The 14299-nt window shown below is 39.0% G+C and overlaps 1 protein-coding gene across 2 annotated transcripts in view; it reads left to right on the top strand.

Moving 5' to 3' along the window:
• Window positions 1–14299, top strand: part of LOC129719193 (serine/threonine-protein kinase Smg1) — a 199853-nt gene that overhangs the window by 91231 nt on the left and 94323 nt on the right. The window lies entirely within an intron of this gene.

Here is a 14299-nt window from a genome sequence, read left to right as displayed (position 1 = left end):
CGCTATAGTAAAACAACACTACGTCGACGATTACCTAGACAGCTTCCACACTCAAGATGAAGCAGTTCAAACAGTCAACGATGTTATAACAATCCACGAAAAGGGAGGTTTCTTCATAAGAAACTTCATATCAAACAAACGTGAGTTACTTCACTCACTCCCCGAAAACCGGGTAATGGATTCAAACAAGAAAAATATAACTGACAAAGAGTCCCACGTAGAAAGGGTCATAGGGCTACACTGGAATACACAACACGATTATTTTAGTTACCAACAAAGGTTGGATAAACTAAATGCAGAAGCATTAAAAACGTTAAACACGCCGACAAAAAGAGAAGTACTTTCATTCGTGATGAGTATCTATGACCCGCTCGGATTAATATCGCACAAAGTTATAGAAGGAAAAATAATCTTCCAAGAATTACATAAGGAATCGATTGAATAGGACGACACAATCACGTCACGCATTCTGCCCCGATGGCGAAATTGGATCAGTACGTTAAAACTGATGGGGAATCTAAAAATCCCAAGAAGTCTTCACATAAAAATTGGAGCACCTCTAGAACTCCACACGTTTGTAGATGCAAGTGAAAATGCGTTTACCGCAGTAATTTACATAAAATGCGGAAATACCGTTAGCCTTGTGGCAGCTAAATCGAGAGTAGCACCTATTAAAACACTTTCAATACCGCGATTAGAGTTGCAAGCAGCTGTGCTAGGCTCCCGGCTAGCAGAAACAATAGTAAATGAAATACGTCCGACAATATCAAAAAGAATATATTGGTCTGACTCGCAAACAGTCTTAGCATGGATTCGATCTGATCATCGTAAATATAAACCTTTCGTAGCTCACCGCATAGGAGAAATTCTAGATACAACAACCGTACAACAGTGGCGTTGGGTCCCATCGCTGCAAAACCCAGCTGACGAAGCAACGAAGGAAGTGAAAAGAAAATCTATTTGGATAAATTGACCTGTATTCCTGCATCTTCAGGAAAACAACTGGCCTACGCAAAAACCAATTGAAGAAACCTCAGAAGAATCTAAGGATATATTAGCACTACATATAACCACAGAAATACAGCAATATGATTTCATACGAGAAAACCGCTACTCAAATTACTGGAAACTAGTTCAACACTTATGTATACTAAAGAAATTTGTCAATTGGATCGCAGAAAGGAAACATCTCAAAAAAGCTATAAACAGAAATGATCGGGACATCGTCGAAAATACGCTTTACAAAAAGGCCCAATGGGCAGCATTTCCTGTCGAAATGATGGACCTAACTAAAAATAAACAATAAACCAAGCAAGGTCCTTTATCAAGTCTACGACCAGTCCTGGACGAGAATGGCGTCATGCGTAGCAGAGGACGGTTAGAAAACTTATTCGCATTGAAAAACTCGGCCAGACAGTTAATAATCCTTCCTCAAAAACACCACATAACCCATCTCCTTGTGAGATCATACCATGAAAAATACCTTCATCACGGAGATGAAACAGTAATCGGGGCACTTCAAACCAAATATTGTATTCTAGCGGTACGCGCCGTGCTGAAAAATGTTAGAACACACTGCCAACAATGCATCATCTGGAGAACGAAACCTAATCCACCACTGATGGCGGCGCTACCCGACTTTAGAGCAAAACCATATTTACATGCGTTCACACATACAGGTGTGGACTACTTCGGCCCATTCGAAGTAAGAGTCCATAGATCCATAGAAAAGCGCTGGGGAGTCTGGTTCACCTGCTTGTCGAGCCGGGCAGCACACATTGAAATGGCCGAAAAATTAGATACCGACAGTTTCCTAACATGTTTCAAAAACTTTCAAAACAGAAGAGGAAAGGTGTCTTATATGTACAGCGATAACGGCACGAACTTTATAGGTGCCTGGAATGAAATAAGAGAGCTACAAGCATGGGCGAATAAGATAAACACCACGATGGAGAAAGGACAATCGGCAGCACTCGAAATACAATGGTCATTTAACCCACCCGCAGCACCACATTTTGGCGGTGCATGGGAACGTTTAATAAAAATCATAAAGACTTCCTTGAAACATATGTTTAAGAGTTGTAAAATGCCTACACCAGAACTACTAAGAGCCGGCTTCATCCAGGCAGAATTTCTGCTAAATTCCAGACCGCTTACTCATATACCGCTCGAAACGTTCGACGATGAAGTTCTAACACCGTTTCACATGTTGATCGGACGAGCAGGGGAACATGTACCCCCAATTGCACCAACAGTAGACGGATTTAATAAAGAACAATGGAAGCTAGCGCAACACTACGGACAACTTTTTTGGGATCGTTGGAAAACAGAATACCTCCCAACATTAATAAAAAGAAACAAATGGACCGAAGAGATCATTCCACTTAAAGAAAACGATATCGTCATCATCACAGACGACAACGTACCAGCTGGAAGATGGTTGAAGGGGCGTATAATAAAAACATACCCCGATAAAGATGGACAGGTCAGAAAGGCTGACATACAAACGGAAAAGGGCGTTATAAAAAGAGCAGCGGCGAAAATAGCGGTTCTCGATGTTACACAAAACGAACAACCCGAAGACGCTCAACATCTCACATCAAAGAGTATGCCGGAACAACACGTCATGATCACACACAACGACGTTAGCATCAAGGACAACGTAATCAACAACAGCAATAACAGCAACAGCAACAACAACAACAACACCAATCAAAACAACGACAAGGTCATCAATACGAAACGTAAACTAGCGGACGAAAATTTCTCTAATTGGGGAAAGAGAAATAAACTAGATATTGACAAAATTAAGGAACTAAGAGACCAACATCTGAAGAAACATCCACCCCGAACTATACCGGCACTAAAGCGGATCAAACCATGCAGTTGGGTTAAGGCACTTCTACTCAGCACCACGTTGTTATCAATCATATATCCAGCAACATCTCTAAGAATTCAGCCAATCAACAAGGACGGTCTTATATTTCATCATGAAGGAACGTGTATTGTAAAAAGGGGACTATGGACCTCAGAAATAGAAACAAACATTAAACCTCTAGAAGATATAAAACACATTAAAGACATGCAAACAAATTTAGGAAATGCATTGAGTAAAATATCAAGAATAATCAAAGACGACACCATTATCGAATCAGCAATAGCAGTAGAGCAACAGTGTGTAGTTGCCATCGAAGATATACAAACAATGTTTCAAGAAAAAATGAAAAGAATGAAACGCAGCAAAGGTATTTTTGGGGTTTTGAAAGATTTAGTATTCGGAGGTGACGATTTAGAAGACCAACTACAAATAATACGTCATGAAGATAACCTAAAGTTACATCAGTTATCTAATCTCATTATTACATTAGACGAAAAAACAAACACTTCGAAAACACAACTCAGCGAAAAAATACTTAGTACTCAGGGAGGGTTAGATCATTTAACAAACCAATATAATTCGAAAAGAGCTGATATTGCAGTAAAAAAGTTATTAGAAACCATAGTGCTCGTTCGACAAATTACCGAAAGCACTTTAAATAAGTATAAATTAGTTCAACGAAATCCTATTCCAGAAACAGAGAGGCTACAAATACTTGTCAAAATAGAAGAGAAAATCCCACATGATTGTATAGTTCCAAAAGAACAATTTGCAAGCCATTATGAAATTACCTTAAAACAAGATGCACTTCACATAATAATGAAAACAATTATTATAAATAGAGAGAAATTCGAACTATTCAGAATTATTCCAATCCCTAGAGTTTACAATAGATCCATCATAACGATAAATAATTCATTTATAGCGATCAATCACCAAGAACAATTCTTTTATATTTCTAAAGATGTAACTAAACTTAATGAAAGTTATTATATGACTCATCAGAATACTTTTCTTACGGAACCAGATTGCATTGTAGCTGCCATGCTGCATAAACTACCACGAGAAATGTGTAAAATTAAACAACTTGAAATCGAATACTTTGAAATTATAACATTGTCTGATCCTAATGTAGTATAATATTATGCCCAGAATCCACGAGAAATAATTATACATTGTGGTCAAACAACCACCACATTACGCAGCAATAATTTACATGGAACCTGAATGCGAAATTCGTTCAAAAAACAGTGTGAAATACTCAAGCAATACTAGAGAATCAAAAAGTAGGAAGATTTTTTTCAAAGTTAAAAATGAAATTCCACACGAAACAGATGAAAAACAAATAGCCGCATATACAGACATAACCGATGACATTACAACCACATCAAGCGGCAAAATCCAACCGATAAGCAATCATCATTTGCTAACTCTAATTATCATTGTACTAACAACAATACTTTTAGCTATAATCGTTACTGTTCTATATTACATGTTGCAAAAACAGAAAACCAGGAGACAACAAATTAACTTATCGCAATATCCACTACCTCAACCCAGAAAAGGGAAACCATGGCCAAAACCAATTATAAGAATAAATGAAGATGCATTATAATATTTATCACGACAGATGATAAGGTGGCGTATCTTTTCAGTTACGGGGGCCGGAATGTTACTGCCGCGATAAAATTAAATTCCATAACCCGCGCGAGCAGCGCCAATAAACTCAAAACGTAAATAAACAGAAGATCAAATTTCAATCGAACGTCCCGCAGGTAGCATGTAGTAGCCATGCACTCACAGGTAAAACGATTGGCAACAAAATAGTAATTACGTAGGGTCAGCGTTTTGAGGCAGGTGGCTCGCGCTGCCGTACTTTAAAGACTGTATTATACATTGACTTGTAAATATTGAATTGTAAGCGTAAAATTAGTATATAAGGAAATTTTGATTGAATAAAATCGAAGTTTATGGTTAGTCTGAATTTGGTCGTTTCATTGGACGGACCGAACCTTCCTATATTACTAAGTGATTACTCTTTGATTTCTCTTCAAGACGCATAGACCTCCACATTAGCGAGGACACTAGCTAGAAGACTTAATCAGGCCAGAGTGATCCTTAATGGTATACAGAAAATCCTTTAGAACGTAACCTATTTCCCCCTTCCAGACGCATAGGCCTTCGCTGTAGTAAGGCAACTAGCAGGAAACGGGAAAAGCCAGGTAGTCGTTGCTAACAGGAGTCTTGGTCCGCCTTGATTATCGGTTCCGCTCGCGTATTTAACTGTCGTTCGGTGACAAAGCCTTGTTAACCCGTACCTTCGCCCGGGGAGGCCGCGTAACGCGAATAACAGCTATTCACCCCAAACTGATTGGATGTCTGACGGACGGCTCACCATTGAAATTTTCCAGCAACACTGCTACAGCATGCTGCTATTGCAAACTTGCTTAAGTATGAGAAATAATTCCGCGTGGAATTGATTTTCAAAGTGTGATTTTTGCTCGTAGTATCTTCGGGGAAGCCTCCAAGATAAATTTAAGCGATATCATTTGTTATCACATGGTTGAATTTGCAACAGCAGCATGCTGCAGCAGTATTGCTAGTAAAATTCAACGGTGAGCCGTTCGTCAGATATTCATTCAATCTGGGGTGAATATCTTTTTTCACAAGCAAAGTAGCGCATTGCGGTCTTCAGAAGAGTTTTTCCCAGGAAAATTTCCTATAAATGTCATGTATTGATATAATTTTAGGAGCCAACTGGACATCTCTATAGAAAAAGTTTTGAAAAAGTGGTTTTTCCCATATAAAATCGTATGGAAACTTTAAAAATCGGGCACAAATCGGGCGTTTCACCGATCGATCTGAAAAGTTACACAGTTGTTATAGGACCCATAAGGAACACGAAAAGTGCATGGGAGCAAAAAAATAACACCATCGCTTTTTTCCCATATAACCGTGTCCCAGTCTAATGCGCACCTTTCGCTGGCCGGAGCAAACCTCAGTATTTAATAAAAGAAAACCTAAGTAACAAGAGAATCCAAGTCAAACTAAACAGGTTCTCTGGCAACATTGAATCGAGTAACTCAGATGCTCAGCGTTAAACGATGTGATGGGAAACCAACAGCCGTGGTGAATATCGATATCAGCCAAAACTCGAACGGAACTGAGCAGAAAGAATGCCTCTGTGATCAGTGCTCTAGTGACTAATCGAGCGAGAACATCACAACGGTTTATTAGTGCCGAATCTATGAGACACCGAAACGGTGGTAGTACAATAGTGGTGCAGCTAGGCTAGGAATCGCCGGCCTCAGCGGAAGTAGTGTCACAGCAGTGGCGTAGCTATGGTTTGGTGGGCCTGGTGCGGTAACAAAAATGTGGGCCCCCAATGCAAATGACTGGGCAGTTTTTTCTTCCATAAAAGGAATGGAGAGAAACAAAAAACTTAGATTTTTTACTTATTTATTCCGTTGTCCGCAAAATCTATAATTAGGTATTTAGATACTCACTTTCCGAGCCGTTTGGTTGACAAAATCAGAAATAACAGATTCAAAATCAATGGAATCAGTGATTTCACGTTCGATTGATAAAATGGTGAGGTTTGTTAATCTCAAGTTATTCATCGTTGACTTAAAATAGTTCTAGATCAAATTTAACTTAGAGCCAACTGTTTTCGAGTGCATATAGTCTCGCGTGAACGCAGATTATTTCCCTCGCTCTGGTTCATGTTTTCGTTAGCCACACAGCAATACAGATAGACAGCGTTTTCCAGACTTGGTAAAAGCACCGCTCCGAGCCGCTCGGTGACATCGCCAAATTATAGACACCAAGCACCACGAGCGTATTATCGTCTTATGTGACATTCGTAGCAAACACCAGCTCGGCGCAGGAGCTAAAAAAGCTACGAATGCAGTGCGATAATCTTGTGTTCGTCACCTGTAGTCACGTTGAGCGTTTTTTCTTTTTCGTTTGTTTTGATCCGTGAAGAGATATTTGCTGTGTAATGCTTTTCTTAATTTGTTGCGCACCAAGCTGGAAACCGAAGCACCTAGCCTGAGTGCGTGTGGGTTATAGAGCTAGAGCTACAATCAAGCTCTGCTTGAGATGCTGTGCGTACTTCACCAAGTTTGATTAGGAATTTTGTAATATTTTTCAAATTATAAACTAGTTTTTTTTTAATTAAGATTGATGATTATGCTTCTTGAAACGACGGAAAGTATCAAAATAGTGTCTTGATTGTATTTCACTGTATTTTCTGGCTGAAGGCTCAAAAATATAAAGCAATTTAAACCTCATATTACAGGAAATATTTACCGAAACGCATGCTTTTTTAAACGAAGCAAACAAATCCAAGTAATTGCAACTGCTGCAGGTAAAAAATTTTCACGGCATGCTCTTTTGAAACTATTAAACAGAACATTATTTTGCTGCTTTATTACATTAAATTTCGTTTTATTGAATTCACGACATTTAATTTCAAAAACAACACAAACATATAGTCACCCACTCACCAGCATACGTCGTTAGCGCTCACCCTCTGCACTAGCTGTAATGTGTAATATACATAGCAAAGAGAAGCAAAGTACAAGAAGACGGAGATGCCACGAAGCAAAAAAGTAAGCAAAATGATTTGGGGCTACACCATGCGCTCTATGTAACTTTAGAAAAGCACCAACGAAGAGATATCCGCTCTGTGGTGCTGGTGGTATTCTTCATTCTTCGCGTGCCGAATCATCGACCGAAGCACCCAACTCAAGTGCGTGATACCTAGCAAGCAAGAGCTCAATTTTTGTTCCGCTTCTAGTGCGGTGCGTGCTTTACTAAGTCTGGTTTTCAGGATTGCAAAAAATCGCTCCTTCTTTGCGTGTTTCCACGTTGCATCGAATGTTTTCCGCGATCGTAAAACATTCAACTTCGGCGTCAGTCGAATCACGAATCATGGTAAAAATGAACATCGGTATCACGTATACTTTGTCCGTGTGGATCACGAGAGCAGAGTGGCGAGTACAAATACATGAGGTTAGGTTCAGATGGGCAGTTAGACCGGTTCGGTGTTCGCAAGATTTTGGGGCCCCCTTGAGTGGCGGGCCTGGTGCGGACCGCACCAACCGCACCCCCCTAGCTACGCTACTGTGTCACAGGCCAGGTTTGTACTGACAAATTAGATTTTTGGATGTGACATATGATAAGGCATTCTTCAGCAGACTCACAGTGACGCTAAGCTGCAGAGGAAAATTAAGATCAGAATATAACTTACATGGCGGCGGAATAGTTAGCCGTTGAGATAATTGAGATCGGTAAGAGCACGCCAATCCTTATCAGGCTGAAAGCTAAAACAACACTTTCGATCCCATGGTGTAGGCCTATTGTTCGTATGTGCAAACATGGAAAGTCACATCCCTACAAGTCGGAGGCAATGATCCTAACGCTTGGGCGATGGGCCGTGGGATCAGCGTCTGCGAGAATCGGCAACGACACCGGCGGCAGCATGCTATAAGTAGAAATTACACATGGTGTCCTATTACACACGTACATACACTCCAACAGCTAAGTACACATTAGGTTTAAGTCGAAATGGGAGTGGGAGAATAAAGGGTCGATTTGTAGTCATACGTTTTTTTTTGTTAAGTCGTGAAACTGCTGCATTTCTTTTGGTGATTGGGTGATTCCGGGAGTAAATTGTCATAGCGGATTTTGTGCTGAATCGCGAACGTATTTGTAGGACGGGCCAAAACATCCACTTCACTTACAAATATTGAATTTTGTCTCATGCTCGCGGGAGAATTCCTCCCCAAGTGACAAACTTCCAGAAAGGTTTGAAAAACGAAAAAAATTTGAAACGTAGCATAGCAACTTTAATAAACAGTTCTGTTTGTTTTGATTTGCGCATGCGCACGACGATCTTTAAATAACAAAACGCCCATTGTTTGTTGAAGTTGCTACGCTACGTTAAGACATTGTTATATTTTCTACTCCGTTACTGCGATTGAGAATTCTCTGATCTACAGGAAACGTCAAAATGGGCTGCGTGCACTGTCCGCCATTACCGCTCGTGGAAAGCTGGATTGAAAACGGCGTGTGAAGAAGGTACAGCGGATTGCCTACCCGAGGTGAATACACCTCAGCCGAATGTTATTTATACCGTACCGCTCAAGAAGATGTATTTGCGGATGAAATTTTTATGAATATTTTAATTTTTATGAATATTTTTATGAATAATTCTGAGGCTCAAACAACTAAGCCACTTCCCAAATGCAGCTCGTTATACCGACTCTGCGCATATTTAGATGGGAGCAATGTTTTGCGTATTCGCGGTCGCACTGGAGCATGTGAATATATTAATGCCGGTGTAAATGACATAGTTATACTTCCTCGTCAGCACCATATCACTCACTTGATAATAGCAGACTTTCATCAACGTTTTCATCATCAGAATCACGAAACGGTTCTGAATGAATTACGACAGCTTTGTTACATACCAAGACTGAAGAGCATCTTTAAAAAGGTACGCAGTGGATGTCAGCAGTGCAAAAACGAACGGGCTAAGCCTCGCCCGCCTTCAATGGCAGATCTTCCAGAGGGTCGATTAGCTGCATTCTGTCGTCCATTCACACATACAGGAGTGGACTACTTCGGTCCCATAACTATCTCGGTCGATCGTTGGGTGGAAAAACAGTGGGTGGTGCTTGCTACTTGCCTGACGACACGAGCAGTTCATTTACAAATCGCCTTTACATTGTCAACCGATTCATGCATAATGGCTTTACGAAACATATTCGGAAGACGGGGAACCCCGGCCGTCATATATAGTGACTGTGGTACCAATTCTCAAGGCGCACAGTGGAGTAACTCGAGTGAAAACCTGACCAAAATTATTTTCGCTGCTATTTAGTAATATTTTGGAAAATATTTAAGTGAGAAGTGGAAGTGGCTGGTTCGAGTATTATATCAAAAAGTAACTCTAAATATCACACACACAACTTAATGTTTACATTTACATAGCATTTACATATGTGTCTTCATTAATGTTAGTGAGCAGATGAAGTAATACGCTCGAATGATTTGTTTTCGCAAAACGGGCAGCGAAACAAATTGAAGAATTTACCAGAAAAATGATGTAGTAAAATATCTTCATTTAGACCTATCAATTTGATGCTCACTTATTATATGATGCCTCGTGGAACCTACGTAGGTTGGAAAAAGCCTATTGTACGGAGTGTTATTTACCTGGATTATTGATTCTGTGCATCAAGTTATTTTTAAGTTAACTTAAATTAGTTGAAATTCATTCACTAAATCATCACTCATTTCATCTTTGTTGAGCTGAAACACTGTTTTAAGCGTGAGGCAGGCACCCATCAGGTATTTTTTTTTTAATTTCCCGTGTACGCGTGAACGAAATTCGTCATAAACAACATTTTTCAAACAGGTCGCAAATGCCAATCCGGACGTTACCGGATGAGATATTTGCGAGGATGTATTCGTGATGTTATGAACTTCCATTCCTCCGATAATTATATGATTGGATTCTGATTTTGATAACTTTTTAAATATTGAAAATGCTCGAAAAAACGTAAAAATCACTAATCTCTAAAACTTCTTAAGATGAACTATAATTTTGAAATTTCGGAATTTCTATCAACCGGTTTATTAGCATTGAACATGAAAAACTCATTTGCTGCAAAATATTGATCAGATGTCATTTTTTTGATGCCTGGCACAACTTGTTACTATAAATGGTTCGATTCCCAAAAAAATGCTTGAAAATTTGTCAATGTTTACAGCGCTCCCAGCATATGATAATACCGTTTAACGTTCATCGAGTGATGACATTTTGTGGAGCATTTATTTAAGCTGCAGGAAAAAATATAGCGGCACCAAAAAGCGACAAAAAACTTTTTTCTTATTTTGACCAGCTTTTTGTTCTAGGTACTCCTCTGTGAGGCGCCTCGAAAGAATTTAAAACCGCTATGGAGAAAGTAGACCACAATCGACTAGCGAAGGAATTCACACCGGCTCATACCGAATGGAAGTTCAATCCTCCAGCTTCACCGCACATGGGGGGAGTCTGGGAACGATTCATCAGAACCGTGAAGCAAAACCTAAACAATGTTTTGGCATCGAAAATAATGTCAGCGGAAGTTCTCAAGAATGCCCTGACGGAGGTGGAAAATATCGTGAATTCCAGGCCACTGAGGACATTCCGCTTGAGAATGATTTTTCTCCAGTGTTAACACCTAACCACTTTTTGATTCAATCTTCGAACGGTTTGAAACCCTGGGTTCACTCGACAACAGCTAAGTTGCTCTCTTCAATAATTACAAAACCTCTCAAGTTTTAGCAAATATGTTTTGGAAGCAATGGTTACGGGACTATCTGCCAACGATTACCAGACATACCAAGTGGTTTACTGTTGTGAAACCAATCGAAGTCAATGATCTTGTTGTCGTGGTTGATCCAAATCTACCCCGTAATTGCTAGCCTAAGGGAAGAGTGATCGCAACCCAAACCAGTTTGGATGGTCAGCTACGACGAACAACCATGCAGATTGGATCTGGCGGAATATATGAAAGACCGTGAAGCTCGCTGTACTCGACGTTGGCGTAGGAAATGATGCGCCTAGTGCGGAACCTGCGCATTCCGGGGGGATTGTAAGGCCTCTGCCATCGTGAACGCGAACGCGAGCGATGGGGCGAGAAACTTGCCGTAGGTAAATGAACAGCCTTAAAGAGAGCTGTTTATTTACCTACGACAAGTTTCTCGCCCCATCGCTCGCGTTCGCGTTCACCATGACAGAGGCCTAAGATGCACCAATTCGACTAGCGAGCCCACAGTCCATGTTTAAAAGTTACAGCACTCTCTATACGTCGATTCTGCCTTCACGCCTATTACCTATCGAAAGGATCGCCATACGCAGAGTGCCAGCGAATGGACTTACATGACAGACCGACGGTTCGCTGTGCACATTGTGAACCACGTGCTGTGATGTACACAACAAGAAATACAGGGTCTTTTTCTACACGGGTTTTTAAAAAAACGCGGTCATTTAATTAGATGTTTTTTTGCATGATTTTGTGTGGGTAACAGTAACGATCAGAGTTGCCAATAAAATTTTTGGTTAAACTGGAAGAATACTGAAGAAAAAACTGGAAAAAACTGGATTCCAAATAAATTGAAAAAATAAAAACAAAAAAAAATAATTATGAAAGAGCTTTTCTGTGATTAAATCCAGAGTCTGTTTTGTTTTGTTTCGAGCTTACATTTTATAAAAATTATGAACTGCAAAATTTGCGTTAACAGCAGCGAAATTATAATTACGCAATCAATCTATCTCAAAATAAAGAAAAAAAAACTTTTTTCAATTACTTTCACTTACATATGAAAAAACTGAAAGATTTTGGAATTCAACTGTTTGACTGGATCACTTAAAAAAAACTGGAAGAATCCAGTTTAAACTGGAACATTGGCAACTCTGGTAACGATAATAAACTATAGTAAAGAGTTTTTTACACAGTTACATTCTTGCCGTTTTTTTACACGATTTTTTTTATAAATAACACGTTTTTTACGTCGTTTTTTTGATTAACCATGTAAAAACACGGTTTTTTGCACAGTACTTATCCATCGTATAAAGAGATACTTTACTGTATATCGTAAAAAGGAGGGCGAAGAGAGTGCACCAACACCGATACTTATTTAAGGCCAAACGGTATTGAAGCCAAAAATAGCCGACTTCGAGTCACCACTTCTACCTTTCAAAGGCACAAGACTCGGTAACAGTTAATGTGTCAACACAATATATAGGGGAGGAGTGCCAGTTATGGCAATACCTAAAAAATGTACCAGTTATGGCATGAACCAGTTATGGCATGAACCAGTTATGGCATGAACCAGTTATGGCCTATGGAGTTTAAATGGTGTATTGCCATAACTGGTACCATTGCGCTTATGCGATATAACCATAACTGGTGCACTTGCCATAACTGGCTCACCTACCCTATATATATGTGAAGCAAATATAAAATAGCATTTTCACAGGGATCTATTCCCGAGTCTTGTGCTTCTAAAAATTAGAAGTGGTGGCTCGAAATCGGCTGTTTGTTGCTCTAATACCGTTTCACCTTTATTGTATACTGACGACGATGTCAGCGCATCTTAGGCTTGATTTATATGTATAGTCAAACCTGTTGTTGTGCGATTGTTTTTGTGCGAATTGGCATTGTACGGCATACAAAAAAAGACCACAACCGACGAGATTTTTAGCAATTTAGTTTTCCCGATTCTCCAAATAATTTTAACGCATTACATACGTATTGCGTCAGCCAATTACTATTTGATCCAGTTTACATAGGAAAAGTCACGTTTGGCTAGCCTTATGTCAAATTCGTTTTTACGGCAGGACTATCCCGTCCCGGACTACGCTTTGCAGCTGAAAAAAAACACTTTCCGAGCAGTTGCAATGGTGTGCGTAATACCAGAGGTAACTGTCACTTTTGTTTCGGTCATTATCGCCATTGTCTTTTATCGCATTTGTGCTACTGTACGAAAAATTTGCCAATTTACTGAAAAATGACAAAATAACAAAATAAAATAAATGAAATTCCCTGATGTTTGACACGCGAAGAACGATAATCAAAGCAAACCGATTTTGACACATTTTTTTTTTGATTTTGACACATGCGTGTGAATGTGTTGGTGTCTTCAAAGCTGCACAGTGATAGGACAAAGTGTAGTCCGCGGGGTAGCTACACCGCAAAAACGAAAACGACATAAGAAGGATAGCGGTTAAAAAGATTAGTAAGTTTAAAAAAGTTACGTATTTATATTTATATTATATTTATATTATATATATATATATATATATATATATATATATATATATATATATATATATATATATATATATATATATATATATATATATATATATATATATATATATATATATATATATATATATATATATATATATATATATATATATATATATATATATATATATATATATATATATATATATATATATATATATATATATATATATATATATATATATATATATATATATATATATATATAAATATATATATCGACACTCGTTCACTCGACAACAGCTCAGTTGCTCTCTTCAATAATTACAAAACCTCTCAAGTTTTAGCAAATATGTTTTGGAAGCAATGGTTACGGGACTATCTGCCAACGATTACCAGACATACCAAGTGGTTTACTGCTGTGAAACCAATCGAAGTCAATGATCTTGTTGTCGTGGTTGATCCAAATCTACCCCGTAATTGCTAGCCTAAGGGAAGAGTGATCGCAACCCAAACCAGTTTGGATGGTCAGCTACGACGAACAACCATGCAGATTGGATCTGGCGGAATATATGAAAGACCGTGAAGCTCGCTGTACTCGACGTTGGCGTAG

The sequence above is a fragment of the Wyeomyia smithii genome, chromosome 1 (assembly GCF_029784165.1).
Source record: "Wyeomyia smithii strain HCP4-BCI-WySm-NY-G18 chromosome 1, ASM2978416v1, whole genome shotgun sequence".
NCBI lineage: Eukaryota > Metazoa > Arthropoda > Insecta > Diptera > Culicidae > Wyeomyia > Wyeomyia smithii.
The sequence above is the reverse complement of the archived record's forward strand: the minus strand, read 5'-3'. Positions and strand labels throughout refer to the sequence as shown.